At 35.2% G+C, this 16,188-nt stretch overlaps 1 long non-coding RNA gene across 13 annotated transcripts in view; it reads left to right on the top strand.

Moving 5' to 3' along the window:
* The window catches only part of LOC115940549 (uncharacterized), a 48,310-nt gene that overhangs the window by 18,908 nt on the left and 13,214 nt on the right, over window positions 1-16,188 (top strand). For 3 of the 13 annotated variants that reach the window (XR_014144234.1, XR_014144227.1, XR_014144226.1), the window contains 3 exons: window positions 5,114-5,228; window positions 7,112-7,258; window positions 7,737-7,827. This is a non-coding gene — a long non-coding RNA (uncharacterized LOC115940549). The remainder of the gene's footprint in view (window positions 1-5,113; window positions 5,229-7,111; window positions 7,259-7,736; window positions 7,828-16,188) is intronic. The other 10 variants (XR_014144232.1, XR_014144229.1, XR_014144231.1 and 7 more) reach the window with 7 other exon arrangements.

Here is a 16,188-nt window from a genome sequence, read left to right as displayed (position 1 = left end):
TATTGGAAGTGAGGTAATAATATATTTTTACTAATTTAATACTGAAAATCAGTTTTCCTCTTGCTGTCAGGCGATGAAATTTTGTTCTTCTGTGCTGATCTTTCTGTTGATGTATTATGACATAGTCTGTCAACATGAACAGATATGTGAAAGGAGATTGGGTGACTGAGACGTACAACCTGCATAGAACTCTTCTTGAATTTTAAACATGTTATCATGTTTGGGTACAACAAGTAAGGCTGTGCTTGCTTTAAAATGCTGTATTTTTATATAATTTAAGCCCAAGCAAAAAGAGGTGGACTATGACAAGCCTCTAAACCGGAAATGAGTGAGCCAAATCCAAACCACGTATTTCAGAACACCTTTTAAAGAGCTCTTCCACGTCCTAAGTTGATTCCTTGAAAACAAAAAACAAAAAACACCATTTGCAAAATATAAAAGTTTCTCGACAAAGAGGAGAAATCAATTCGCGCACGTGTGATTATCAAACGTAGCCATTTTCTCCCAAATTAAACAATTCCACAACTGTTACATGCTTTTATTGTCACAGATGTTTTTATTGTTTGGTCTCAGATTTCTGGATTATATCAAGCCCATGATTCTGAGGTTAGGTAAAACAGCCACGCCTGATAGTTTTTACTTAAAACCAGGCTAACAAATGCTATTAGAAAAGGAAGCATATTGATCTAGCACTTAACATTTTAAACATTGTTTTTACCCATAAAAATACAGAAATAAATAAATTTCATCCCTGCTCTTCATTTTATGCTTTTATTTGGGGGAATAACTAGTTATTTTGAGAAGAATGTTTCATCTTTTCCAAATCACACATTGCAATGACTAATCCAAGATGTAGGATTATAATTAAAATCATTTCAAATTCCAAATATATAATCTTTGTAAACTTTCTTACAAATAAAAATACTTGCTCAAAAAATGCTAGTAGTTGTCATACATCCCATCCTTTTATCTTAAATACAGAGAAATAAAAGACCTTTAGCCATTATTGAAGGCTTCATTTCAAATAAAGTATGAATTTTGATTTAGAGACACAGAAAAAAAACCCTTTAAGATCTATACTTCAACTAATTTGTTAATCTTGTGCCACTTTCAGCATTTGTCACACATATAGACCAGGAAATTGGCTCCATCTCATTCTAGCTCTGTATTGAATTAAAAACCTCTACTGCAAAGAAGAGCATGATGTGGGGAAAGAATAAATTTAGTTCTTTCTTTAGCAATGCACATATATTTCCATACATTTCACATCCTAAGGGAGCCTATGAATACATTCAATAAATACAAAACTATAAACTATAATTCCAGAAAAGGCAAAGGTTTACTTTTTTTCTAATGTTAATGTACCATTTAGGTTTGAAGACTGAAAATTAAATACTTCTATACATTTTATTTTACCTTTTTTAATAGACACCTTCACCGTTAGAAATAAATCTATAATAACGAATCTTAGTTGCTTCTTCCACTCGGATAATGTTAGCATGTTTAGATCAAAGCAAATTAAATATCAGTAGCAGCAAATTGAGAAAAAAATGTTTTCTGCTATTTGAATCTATGTTTGCATTCAATTCACCAAAGCCCTCCTTGGGTAATCTAGTAGACATTATACACAAACCATATATGTGTATACATTAAAAGGAGTGTCCATTCCTATTTCATATTATAGACTAACAGAAAAGGTATTTTTCAATGAGGTGTGATAATAATGAGGTGTTTTTCAGCATGATAGGTGCATTTCTATTAAGATTTTGTGAAAATGAAATACGCCGCACAGGTGAAGGAGATTACTAACTCTTGGTATAGACTTGCTGTATGTGTAGTTCACTATGCTTTCAAGTATTCGAATCTGTGACTGCGTTCTGAGGAGACAGTGCAGTGTGGTAGATTTATGATGGCCTCACGGAAACAGAGTTAGCAAAGATTATGGCATACTTGTTTAGAAAAACGGTGAGCTGAAGGTTCCTGATTTACACTAACATATACCTAGATGAAACCATAGTTTGCAAATTGCCTTGAGGAGTCATCTTTTATTAAGTGTTTGATAGGTATCCAAATGTACGTATCTATTTTAAAACATATCAAGAATGCTGATATTATATTTGCAAGGATTCTTTTATATATGTAGGTTAAAAATATTTTTACTTCTACATTTCTATTTTCTAAATAGCGTAAAAATTAATAACCAGTAAGAAAAATCATGTTAAGAAATACATTTCATAATATTTAAAAATTAGAAGGCCCAATAATGTGAAAAAAATGTAAAACTTCACAGTAAATCCGCCTATCAGAGGTTCAAAGTCTTTATAGCTTTTGTTTTTGCTGTTCTTTTTTTTTAATATTTATCTTCTTATTCAAGGATAAAGAAATAACCTTTAAAGACTGTGCCTAAATTAGTCAGCTTACAACCTGTCACTCCCTGACTCCTTCCCGTTTTAAGTGTTTAACAAACGTGGTCTTCATTTGAAGGATGCGGCTGGTTCTCCCTTATTTTATTAGGCCAGTGAAGATACTCCTTCACTGAATTCAGAACTGAAATTGTGAGCCGATATGCTCATAGACTTTTTTCCTATGGGAAGTCTTATCTGTGTATGATCAGAAATGACAAAATGCATGACACAAACTTGTAATCATTCTGCTCTGTATTTCCAATTTCTGTGACTGCTATTCCTTGCTGTGCCCCTTTTATTTTTATAATAGTCCATAGTGTCACCATTCATATATAGGAGAACCACATTTTCCCCCAAATTCCACAATACCAATTTGTATGCTCCTACTTAATCTGAGAAATAAGTGTTTGGGAAAAGATGAGTGGGTACACAATTAAACAGCTTTGAAATTGCTGGAATCACAGCTCCTTCCAAATCTTCATCCAGTTGGTTCCATTATCCTTGTATTTTACAGCTTAGGATCTTGGATGTTTAATGCTGGTATTGTGTAAAGTGGGTGTTCCTAGAAGTCACACTTATGAATTAATGTGTGCCCCAACTGCTTGAGGGCATAAAATTTCTCTAAGAGACAGCAGCTGACAGATTGGAAGAAACTGGCTCAAAGTGTCAGGTAACTTTTAACTTCTAATGTTGAGTTTTGAAAGTATCTCTTGGGTCTCTGTTCTTAGAGATTTAGTAAGAACAAATGGAATGCACAGGAAGCACATATTTCCACTATTGGCCTAGCCTTTTTATCATAGCTCAGGATGCTTTAAAAAAATTGTGGTAAAAAATACATAACATGACATCTACCCTCTTAACAAATTTTAAGTATATAGTACATTACTCTTAACTATAGGCACAATATTGTACAACAGATCTCTAGAACTTTGTCATTTTACATAATTGAAGCTTTATACCCATTGAACAACTCCCATTTCCTTCTCCCCACCATGCCTCACCACCATTTTACTCTCTGTTTCTATGAGTTTAACTATTGAGGTGTCCCATGTAAGTGGAATTGTGGTATTTGTCCTTCTGTGACTGCCTTATTTCACGTAGCATATGTTCTCAAGGTGTATCAGGACACTCTTCTGTGTCTAATATTATCCTCCCCTTCCTTGGAGGGTCCCAGAGAAGGGGCTCAGTTGGAATGTTCCACATGAAATAAAACAGTTCATTTACTAAGAGATTGTAGAAGAGAGAAGGGAAGGGTCAGAAGAGGAAAACTGATTAATTCTCACAGGAAACAGGTACAGAGAGGTTGTTAGCCACCATTCTTGTCATTGTTGACTGTTGCTCACCATGTGGCAGGCATAGTGAGGAGTGCTTTATGGACATTGTCGTATCCACCTGCTCAGCTTCCCACTGAGGTAGGTCCTGTTATTAGCCCCACTTCACAGATGAAGGAAATCAACGCACAGAGAGATGAAGTAACTTGCCCCAGTCTACCAAGCAGGTCAGCACTAGAGAAGGGATCCAGCCTTCACTTTGAGCAATTATGCTGCTTTCCTAGTAGTCGCTTGGTAAGCAAATGTTCTTTTCTTCGAATACAAAGGAGTAAAATAAAGTCTATATCGGGGCGCCTGGGTGGCTCAGTTGGTTAAGCGACTGCCTTCGGCTCAGGTCATGATCCTGGAGTCCCGGGATCGAGTCCCGCATCGGGCTCCCTGCTCAGCGGGGAGTCTGCTTCTCCCTCTGACCCTCCTCCCTCTCATGCTCTCTGTATCTCATTCTCTCTGTCTCAAATAAATAAAAAAATAAAATCTTTAAAAAAAAAAATAAAAAAAATAAAGTCTATATCAGTGAAGGAGAAACAGCTCTTCATTCTCCTAAGAAATAAGAAGAAAGGACTCTTGGCCAAAGTTAGCTGACTGTCTAGCTATTTTGTTCCAAAGAAGGATAAATGTAGAAGAGTTAGATACACAGTCCAGGGTGTGGATGTCAGAATGTGGGATGTGGCAGGTTTAATCTTTGAGGTTCTTTTCGGTGAGAGGATGTCTAGACCCCCACCACTCTGAGTGGCATAAATTCACTCACAGGTTCGTAAACGGTGCGCAAATTTAGTAAAATCCAAGTATTCCATATGAAAGTATCTGTTTCGAATGACACGTTTTGATAACATTAATGGGACTTATTTGTGGTGTGCTCCTTTCTGAAAATATTCTTTAGTTGTGGTTGTTGCATTTACATATCATTGTATGAGATCAAATATAAACCTATGGTACTGTGGGAGAATTTATTGTTTTTACGTCCTAGATCCGATTTAGTGCTTAACTTCTTATGCTCTCATTAATGATGGTTTTTATTATTTTTGTTGCATTCACTTTTATTCAAAAAGATATTCACTATAAAAATTGCTTGTTTTACTTACTCATAAAGGTTGCAGATTATATGAAAATTGGCCATACCCATCAAGCCAAATCCCATCACAGGTACATACTCCGTTGTAGTGACGTAAGTATTTTGCTTCAATAAAAAACTACGGAATTTATTTATGTATAGAGAATGCTTCACAGATGGTAGGGGCTCATTAAATGTTAACTGGATAAATACATATTTGCTTTGATTAAAATCTCATTTAAAGGGGCCATAGGTCTTTGATCCCAACATTGGTCATTCAGATTGAGTAAGTTAAAAATCTGTTTTGTTTTGTTTTGTTTCCCTAGGGTGCTATGAAGACCAGAATTAGGCCAATGCAGTTTGCTGGCACCTATCATGGTGGAAACAGAGAATGTCTGAGAGGTACACAATTATCACTAAACAAACAATAGAGCAAAGTAGGTAAGAGTGGAAACATTAGAATCAGGGAAAAAGGGGTTTGAATTCTAGCTCCGGCTGATAATGCGGTTGTGACCCTAGACCAGTTATTAACCTCTTCAAAACAGTTTTCCTTTTGTATAAAATGTAGATTATAATAACAGAGAGAGACACCTCAAGTGATGGTTTTTAAATATTCTGTGAAATAGCACAGAGCCTGGCTCTTTGTAAGTCCTCAGCAACCATGATTACCATGATGAATATATAGGCTATTTTAATGTCTCTAAGTACATATTGGTTTGCTATTTGAAAAGTTCCAGTTTTGGCATGTTACACTAATGGATGATATTTCAAATCAATAACTTTTATTTTGAGGATTCTCTCAAGAATCAAAGGAGACGCAAATCTGAGAGAAAAATTTGAAAAACAGAGATGTAATTCAGAATGTTATGATTGTACAAACTTGTTGAGTTCATAAACATTAAACTTTAATAATCTGGTTTTATATGTGGTAGAAATAAGTCTATAAACAAAATATAAAATTAAGTAGAATTTGTGTTTCATAATTGGCACGGGAGTCACATGAGATCCTGTCTCTATATTTAAGAAACCTATAGTCCAATGGGATTTTTATTTATTTTTTTTTAAGATTTTATTTATTTATTTGACAGAGAGAGAGACAGTGAGAGAGGGAACACAAGCAGGGGGAGTGGGAGAGGGAGAAGCAGGCTCCCCACCGAGCAGGGAGCCCGATGCGGGGCTCGATCCCAGGACCCTGGGATCATGACCCCAGCGGAAGGCAGACGCTTAACTGACTGAGCCACCCTGGCACCCCACGATGGGATATTTATTGACCAAAATTATGATGTAAGAGCGGTAGGGGAAATAGTAATTCCATGAAACTAGTTTGAGAGTGTAAAGTCAGGCATTTAATTTACGTCACAGACTACTGAGAATGCCACGCTTTTTTTTTCAAACCTTTGAAAGCTCTGCATCTGTCACTATTGTGTATACACGCATGTGTGTGTGTACATGTGTGGATTCATGAATGGGAAAACAAAACAAAAAAGTCCTCTTTTATGCCAACTCTCATTGCCTTGTTTGTAGGAAGAGACATAGTGTTTTCCTCTCTCACCCTTAAGTGAAGAGACCATTTCCCTGAAGGAACAATTAATTAACGTGCGTGCATAAGCTGACGTGTAAGACTTCTGTAACGCAGTCATGGAAACAGCGAAATTGTTCATAAATAGCAAAATCTCTTCCACAGAAGAAGTTAATATTTATGATAAGTTTTCCACTTTTTTTTTTTTCAAATATTCTGCTTTCTTTCAAAGTCTGCTGGGCAGTGCGTACATAATTTCAGAAGAAAAAAAAAAGCAGAAATCTTTCCCTTTCACATTGACAGAAACAACAAATAGCCCATCTCTTCCTTGTCCTTTGACTTGGGTGACTTGTGCCCTCATGTGTGACCACAAGACTCCCCTTCTGTTGACAGTTACAAGCCAAGGATAGTTGCTTTGGCGATCTGCGTACACAGTTCAGAGAAGCCAGGATGTTCAGGATGATTTGGGCTGCAAAAGTGTACCTGCATAGTGCTGGATACTTGGATGAAACAGAGAGAATGACCCCTAAATCTTCTACCATATCTCATTCGTGAATGAAACGAACCTGATGAAAAATAAATTGAGGCTTCGCGTCTGCCTTCACCATATATCATTACTTAGGACTTTCAAAACTGCTAGAGACCAAAAAAATCTCATACTAGTTTATTATTGTTGAAATTCGACAGAATTTTTATAGTCTATAAGCTGTCTTTAGTAAATTCTCTGAGAGCTATTCGGCATTATTTTCTATTCTAATTTGGTATTAATGTTAAAAGCATGACTGACTGCCATCCGTTATCACAGGGGTCATCTGATGGAAACGTTGGTTCTTGAGCTTCATTCATTCTGATATTCTGTACGCCAAGACAGAAGGAAGCAGATAAATCTGTAGTGCCCACATCCTCACACTGAACGGTTGCTCTTTAAATGTAACTTCAGGATAGAATTAAGGTGGGATATTTTCTAAATCTATTGAACATCATTTGTTCCTAGCCCCAAAGCCCAAGATTAAAGTATGCATACATGCTAACAAGAGAAAGGAAAACAACTCACTGGAAGAAAAAGGAAGAACAGGAGCAAAGCTTTGTTAATCTTATTTAGTCTTTTCATTAGCAGATTTACTCAGTCAGTCATATAATTAACATATCCTGGGTGCCCACAGGGTGCCTGAAATAGAGGCACTGTAGAACTGGGAGTACAGAGCGGGACCAGCCTGCAGTTCCTACCTATTAAGTAGAAGTGAGATGAACGTTTAATGCTGGTACAATGTGATGTACCAGGCAAAGTTTCCAAGAAGAGCTAAATTGAGTTGTAATTCGCTGTGTAGACATTGTGTCATAAGCATATTTCCATTGTACTGCAGACTTTCTATTAATTTTTACAGCTTAGATGTATTCTATCTTAACCATTCACTCTCTTCAACTTTTAGATTGTTTCTGAACTTTGGCTATTATGGAGAGCATTATTATTTAAACCGTGGAAATTGGAAGATTGCCTCAACGTCCAATAATAAATAAATGGTGAAATAAATCATGGCATGAATATACAATAGAGGACTGTATAACATTAAAACGATTCTTGTCAACACTTTTTAATGATTTAAATGAAAAGGAAGAGCAAAAGCTGTATTATACACGCACATTTATATATTAAGATCTCCACAACATAAAATTTTGTACTTGTGCAAAGATATCAGGAAAATTTTACCAAGATTTTATTTGGGGTTAATTCTGTATGTAGGGTTATGAATGATTACTAGTGTTTGTTTGTTTCTTTGTATTCTCTACTTTTTAAAGTTTTAAGATTTATTTATTTATTTATTTGGAGTGTTCGCAATGGGGGAGGGGCAGAGGGAGATGGGAATAAGATTCCCCACTGCTCTGGGGGCTGCCTGGCTCTGGGCTGGGCTCTGGGCTGGGGCTCTGGGCTAGGACTCCATCTAACCACCCTGAGATCATGAAACCAAGAGTCCTTCACTTAACCAACTGAGCCACCCAAGTGCCCCTAAAGTTTTTCTCTAAAGATCATGTCTTATTTTAGAATCAGACTAAGCCCATATACTTACTATATGTTTTAAGAAATTTGATTTTGAAATACAAAGAGAATATAGTTTTGAAAGCTATTTCTAGTTTTTTCTCTGGATGATTTTTATCAACTTCAACAGGCACCAAGAATAGCAATAACACTAGCACTGAGTCAAAATAAAACAAAAAATAATACTTATTAAATCATAATAACTAAAAATACCTCATTACTATTTTAATTTGCATTTCTTTACTAGAAAATACCATGATTATTTTTCCCTGTTTGACTTCTAATTTCTAAAAGGTACTTCCTTTTGCCTAAATTCTATATAACATCCTTTGTCTTTCTCATTTTTTTCCCTTAATAAGAATTCTTTATATAACATTAACATTTGATACAAATATTCTCCTTTGGCTCTGTTCTTTTTATTTTATGCTGTTTACTCTTCAGCAGTTTTAATGGCCAAATTGTTAATATTTTTATTTGTGATTTTGTTTATAATTTCAAATTTTAAAAGTTTTTACCTCTCTAGAGTTAAATAAGTATTAAATTATTTTTGTTTAGTTTTGAAGTTGTTTGGCTAGTGTTCTGTAGTTTTTAATTAAACAGTGTAAATTAACATTTATAGAGTATTGTTTGCTATATTGGCCTACATCTTTTCAAATACTAATAGATGGCCCCAACAACATTATTTTCATTTTTATGATGCTCCCTTTAATTATATATGTATATTCACATGCATATAAACCTATATAGTTATATATACAGATTGTGTGTATTAATATGTGTGCATAGTGTTATTCTTTTTCTTAAAGATTTTTTATTTATTCATTTGAGAGAGAGAGAGAGAGAGCATGAGCAGGGGGGGAGGAACAGAAGGAGAGCAAGTCCCCCAAGTTGGGGTCCCTCCCAGGACCCTGGGATCCTGAGCCTAAGGCAGATGCTTAACCTAACTGACTGAGCCACCCAGGCGCCCCTATAGTGTTATTCTTGAATTTATTATTTTATTCTTTTAGTTTCACATCTGTCTAGAAGTTTGTGCATCAGTCTAAAATACACACTGTTTTATTAGACTTGCTTTAATCTCAATGAATTGTAATAGTTTATATGTTTGTATACACTCATTACTCCCCTTTTCATACATCTTAAAATATTCCCTTTATTTTTCTAAATTAATTTTCCTACTAATTTCTGTCATACTTCAAGAAAAAAAATCCCCAAATTTAGGGTTATTTAAGATTAAGAATTATATTAAATGTACAAATTAATTTAGAAAAATTGAATAACAAATAATTATGGATAACTTGATAATTTATTTGAACACAACTGAATTTTCTGGCTCATAGCAAAAAAGGAATGATAATCCCTGCAGAGGAATGGATGGAAACATAATTCCCCAAACACCTGTATCTTGACCTTTTCCCTCATGAGGCTCTGAGAAGCAAGAACCCTCCACAAACACACCGAAACTTACCATCTCTGTGTTGCTAATGGTTACAAATAAATTCTGCAGATGGGAGTAGTTCCCCCAAACATTAAAATATTTAAACAATTAAAGATTACTCAGGTTAATAGACATCTTGAGGAGAAGACATTAAAACTAATGACCAATATCATGACCAATAATGACTTGTCAGATTTCCTAACACCTGAGATTTCAAAAGAAGGGTGCTGATCAGAAAGGAACTATTAATTCTGGGCCACAGGTCAGATGAGGGAAGAATAGATCTAATCTGTATCATAAATTTAGAACTTCAAAGAGTCTGAGGGACTCAGAGTGTCTGTGGAGAGAAGCCTGTGGAAGAGTTGTAAGCAGGCACCGTCTCTCTATTGCAATGTGTGGGGGCCACATGCATGCAGGGTAGGTGCTTATATTTGAGCCATATCAGTTCATGCCTTGATTCCCCATTTTCTCTTTATCTCAGTTAAGATCTCTGCTATATGGTGCCCCATATCTTAGACCCTTCCACATCTTTTTTTTTTTTTTAAGATTTTATTTATTTCTTTGAGAGAGAGAATGAGACAGAGAGCATGAGAGGGGGGAGAGTCAGAGGGAGAAGCAGACTCCCTGCCGAGCAGGGAGCCCGATGCGGGACTCGATCCCGGGACTCCAGGATCATGACCTGAGCCGAAGGCAGTCGCTTAACCAACTGAGCCACCCAGGCGCCCCGACCCTTCCACATCTTGAGTCCATCTTGTTGGAGGCATGATTATTGGTAGCTTTCTTCATGTCATTTGTTATACCATACATATACTTTGTGCCAAGCACTGGGTTGCATATTTCACATATGCTATTCTATTTGCTCCTCAGAAAAAATCTGAAGAGTATATAGCATTCTGGATTCCTACCTAACTTCTACTAGTACTCTTGTTTCCCATCTCCCTCAGGATTTACAGTTTTACTGTCTGTGGACAACTTTCCAGGTGATCTCTATAGCTCCATTGAACCTCAGGATCTTCATTCCTTCATTAGATTCCACCTGCTAGTATTGCCAATGAACTGACCCAATGAGTTTTGGATAAACTTGTGCTCTCTCCATGATTAACATTTGGATCTAGGTCAGGTTTATCTTATCCCTCTCAGATCTGTTCATAGTTTGTTGTCTTGTCTTGTCTGTCTCTCCATTAGTCCAACTATCTATTTGATACATCAACAAGGATAAACAGAAGAATTCTAATTCTGATGCTTTCAAAGACCCATAAGGAGACAGTTCTTAAACTCAGTGTTGATACTAACATTGAAAAATCTTACCCCTTTCTAGTGTTCATAGGTGGAGATTCTTGATCAAAATGATTACTAGTCAAGTGCATGTCTATTGTTCCTATATACTTATGGATTTAACCTGATACAGTTTCAATACATTACAATGTACTATAGGTTCTCAGAAGATAATCATTGATGGATGTTACAGATGGAAAGACATTTAGGAGGGAGTAGGAGAAAACTAAACTGCAGGAAAAAGAGTGCTAGACTTTGAGTAGGATCCATGATTCAATTTTTGACTATGCTCTATATTAACTGAGTGTCTGGGAAAGTTTTTTCAACCTTTTGAGTCTTTGTTTCTTTGTGTATAAAACATGGGTTATATTATTAACTTATTCATAAGATCCACAAAATTCTATATAGAAAAGACTATGAATTCAGGCACAGAATAGGAGATTAGATATCAGAAAATAGATGATACATTCAATGGGACAATTAATGAAATATTTTTAAAAAAAGATTTTATTTATTTATTTGTCAGAAAGAGAGACAGCACAAGCAGGGGGAATGTCAGGCAGAGGGAGAAACAGTCAGAGGAAGAAGCAGGCTTCCTGCTCAGGGACTCGATCCCGAGACCTGGGGTCATGACCTGAGCCAAAGGCAGATGCTTAAGGGACTGAGCCACCCAGGCATCCCCAACAAATGAAATTTATTGGAAGAATTCATTTACAAAGTACAGACAGATTTAAGAGAAACTGACAAGAAGGGAGCTGTTACTTAGGTCAGAAAGAGCAAGGAGATTCAGGAGTTACTGGAACATAGAAAAAGAGTTCTACCTATAGGAGAAGGCTGCCTTATAGGAATCCTGGCTCGGGAGAGTAAGCAGCAACTACAAGCTCTTACTTCATGCCAGTACCATTACCTAAATACAATTGTAAGACTGACGGATTGGAGCCCAATTGATTCAGACCTTAAAGGCCAGCTTCCTGGGCCAATGAGAGAGTAGAGAAGGATGGAAATTGGATCTGAAGGGGCAAAAAGACTAACAGAATGCTCAAGAAATTTTTGCTGAATAAACAAATGGTTGAATCTGAATCCCTATTATCATTCCAAAGACAGAACAGTATGCCATAGACTGAAAATCTGATGTTAAAATGGAGAAAATATAGATGAGAGAAGATAATAAAGGAAAGACACTAATTTGTTAAGGGTTGAAAATAATGGATAAATTGAAAATCAATGCGAAAAAAAGTCAAAAAGAAAAGAGGACAAAAAAAGACTTTGAATAAAAGCAAATGTATTATAATAACAATAATAAAAAGAAATTAAGTATGAACCTTAAAATGAATATATCATACTATACTGTACTATACTATACTAGTAAACTTGTTATTGAGATTAGTTAAGGCATGATTTTTAAAATTTTATTATTATTTTTTTAACACTTGAAATTTTATTCGAAGTTGTTAATAATTGAACAAATAAAAATAACACATGAGAAATATAGTTCATTTTTCACATGTAACATTGCTGAAGGTTAACAGTTCTAAATATTGAGATTTGAAAAATAGATGCATTTTAATTGGGAAAAAGATCAAAATGCTTATTATCACCACATTAATATTTTCTGTTGTGCTGTCAGTCTTTTTCTAATTTATTTTGCAGAAAATCTTTTTTATGTTTTGAATACTAGTACTTGTTGGTTACAAAGGTTGTGTTGGGGAGGAATAAATTTATTTTACCCTTCAAGATTCTTTTGGCTTGTCTTAGAATTAAATTGACATGAGACAGATTTACAGGAGAAAATTGGATTTAATTACATACATATGTGGAATCCACATAAAACATGAGAGATTCCAAAGACAGGTAAAATGAGGTATACATGTTATTCTAGACTGAAAAGAAGGGGGTAGGGGTCTGGGGCTACAAAAGGAAGGAAGGCAATTCATAGAAAGAATGGAAAGAGTAAATGTTTGATAAAGAAATATTTGCTGGGCCATCTAGAAACAATGGGATGTAGAGGACTTTGATCAAACAGGTCTTGCTAGGTTCCTGTCTACCATACCTAGTTCATATTATACTATGGTTAATTATGGTGATAACTTCCTTCCTGGAACAGGTTTTCAAACTAAATCCTTTTAGGCAGTTAGCACAGAGGCAAAAAAGAAAAACTTTTTGACTCTTCTCTTTCTACAGAAGTCTACAGTTATTTTCTCCCAACAGAAAAATAGCATTTACAATGATTAAATTTGAATGGTTATTAAATATATGCAAAAGTGTTCAATCTCTTTATTATTAAGAAGAGGAAGTAAATTTAGACCACAATGAGATAGCACTATCTACTCAGTATATGGGTGGCCAGTTTGAAAACAATATCAAATATTGACAAAGATATAGAGCAAGAAAAAGACTCTTGGAGTCCTGATGGGTATATTATTTGATAAGACCATTTTGAAGTTCAGCTTTATCTAATAAATTTAATGATTTTTTTTAATTTAAAGATTTTATTTATTCATTTGAGACAGAGAGATATAGAGGGAGAGAGTGCATGAGCAGGGGGAGAGGCAAAGGGAGAGGGAGTTGCAGACTTCCCACTGAGCGGCGAGCCCAACCTGGGGCAAGAGGAGCCCAGTGTGGGGCTTGAGTTGGGGCTCGACGTAGGGCTTGAGCCCAGGACCCCAAGATCATGACCTGACACTTAACTATCTGAACAACCCAGGCACCCTGTAAGGCATGATTTAACTTTTAAGCTTAAAGTAACTCAAAGTAGAATGTTGTTTATTGTGCTGTTAGCTAGAAAGCATAGTCTACATTCTACATTTATATAGTCTTCAAAATTAGAGCAAAATTTTGAGTTAGAATTTGGGACCTAAATCAGTTTGCATTTGGTGCACATATACTTGGTGCAGCACCCAAATGAGATAGATATCCACATTGTTGTAGAATGTAGGTTGAGGTAGTTCAGTGTTCTAGGATGCTTGCAAATAGGGCTTCACCTGTCACTAATTAATTTAATTACTACTAAATTTTATATACAAACCAATCATCGACTACACAAGATCTCATGGATACCAAATTTGCATTTAACAACATATTTTCCAAAACAGCAAACATATTTTAGATATGTGGTAGAGGTTTTATTCTAATGACAATGGAAATTTCATTTTATTTCATGTTTAACTGAGAATTATGCTTCAATGGTGATTTTTTTTAAGTTACTCATTTAATTTTCTTCCTTTTGTGGTAAGCTGATTTTTCCTAGTATTATCAAAATTAAAGCTACCAGAACTTAGCATAAAAGTCAAAGAATACTTTAAATTCCAGAAAGATATTATTTTGTAACTTAAATTCAGTTTTGCCTGGTTTTGGCATGGTATCCAAATAATGTAGGGGTCTATGTTGTTGCTAAATATTAGCTCAGTTTTCTAGAATGGATCCAAAATGAAGGCAGCTTATATTTCACAAGAATTTGTGAGAATTTATAGAACTAAGGGTGCCTGGGTGGCTCAGTTGGTTAAGCGGCTGCCTTCGGCTCAGGTCATGATCTCTGAGTCAGGTTCACTGCTTGGTGGGGAGCCTGCTTCTCCATCTCCCTCTATCCGCGGCTCATCCTCTCTCTCTCACTCTCTCTGTATCTCAAATAAATAAATAAAATCTTAAAAAAAAGAATTTATAGAACTAACTGCTAATAAGCATCAAGATATTTTTTTGAAAACTCTTAAAAATCATCAACAAAAAAGAAATTATAAAAATGTTGGTAATTGTTTAGGGAAATTTATCTGGACAAAAAACAAAGAAGTTAGCTGTCATAAAGGAGGGCTGTATATCTTTATTTTAAAAGACTTAGGTTACCTGCCATTGAGTGGGCTGAAGAAAAAACATAATTTTCTTTTCCAATAGTCAAAATTCCTATTTCCTATTTCATTATTTCATAATTCACTATCTATAGTTATATGTCAGTATTTATCAACATGGAAAAATTTTCATTGTTTCTTCATGGCGGATATGATCATTTTTAAAAAACCAAGTTAACAACATTCCCAATAGATAGAAATAATTGGCTTCAAACTTATAATAAAATTGGTTAAATTAAGTGGTCCATGAATACAATTGAATTACCTTTTAGTATGGAGATTAAGCAAAAGTGTGTGAATCATAAGATAACCTATGATGCAATTTCTGATTATATTCTGTCAAAAGAGATCGTGTTTACAAAGAAATGTGAATTTTCATGAATCAATGCATCATAAAAATCTAAAGATTGTGCTTTCCCAATTTTAAGAATCATGTATGACTAAATTTAACAAAGGCACCATTTCTCAGGATAAAAGATGTCATTTAAAAGGAAGTGTGGGGTAATCTCTATTTATAGGTATAGGTTATCTACTTTATTTATTTATTTACACCTTTAACAAATGTAGCTTTTTTTTTAATGCAAACTAACTCTGGTGTCAAATTTAGATATCAGCTGAATAAATATCTCCAGAGAGGTATTAGGGAAAATGATTAGCAGGAAGTTCAGCTACTAGAAGAAAATGCGGGAAGTAGGTGGTGGGAGAACAGAAAAATACGCTTTGAACCAACGAAAGAACTTGACAGATGTTTTCTGTTTCTCTGATTAACCAAAGGTAACCTGCAAAATTTTCACTAAGAGAAAATTGTTGATGGAATTTTTAGTTAAAGGAAAATTATGGTGCATTTTGACTTCTACTTAACATTCTCACTGGGTAGGTCTAAATATTTCAATGGATTGAGTCACCTGAAGTCCACACAAGTATTTCCTAATGGGGGAGATCTCTGATCTAGAGATCCATGTGGATGTGTTATGAATTGCATAAAATCTTATGCAGATTTTGACACACTTTTATATATACACGAAGAGAAATAAAAATGTATACTCTGATGATATGACGCCTACAATCATCTTCGAACACTTGCCTCTACCTAAGAGCAAATATAATCATACTAGAGAGATTTTACTGATTGTTTTAACCCAGAGGATCTGATCAATATCAGAAGTGAGCCCTATTTTCCTTGCCTCACAGACTTTTTCCTATTTCTCTGATATAAATTAATCCCAGCATTTTGGTGGTGGTTGGTGGGGGGCTGGGGGTGGAGTGGAGATGTTTTATTTTTCGTGGGAAACAAAGTA

Source organism: Leptonychotes weddellii, chromosome 4 (genome assembly GCF_054177405.1).
Source record: "Leptonychotes weddellii isolate Sample4059 chromosome 4, ASM5417740v2, whole genome shotgun sequence".
Lineage (NCBI taxonomy): Eukaryota > Metazoa > Chordata > Mammalia > Carnivora > Phocidae > Leptonychotes > Leptonychotes weddellii.
Note: the sequence above shows the minus strand (reverse complement) of the source record. Positions and strands in the feature narration are given on the sequence as shown.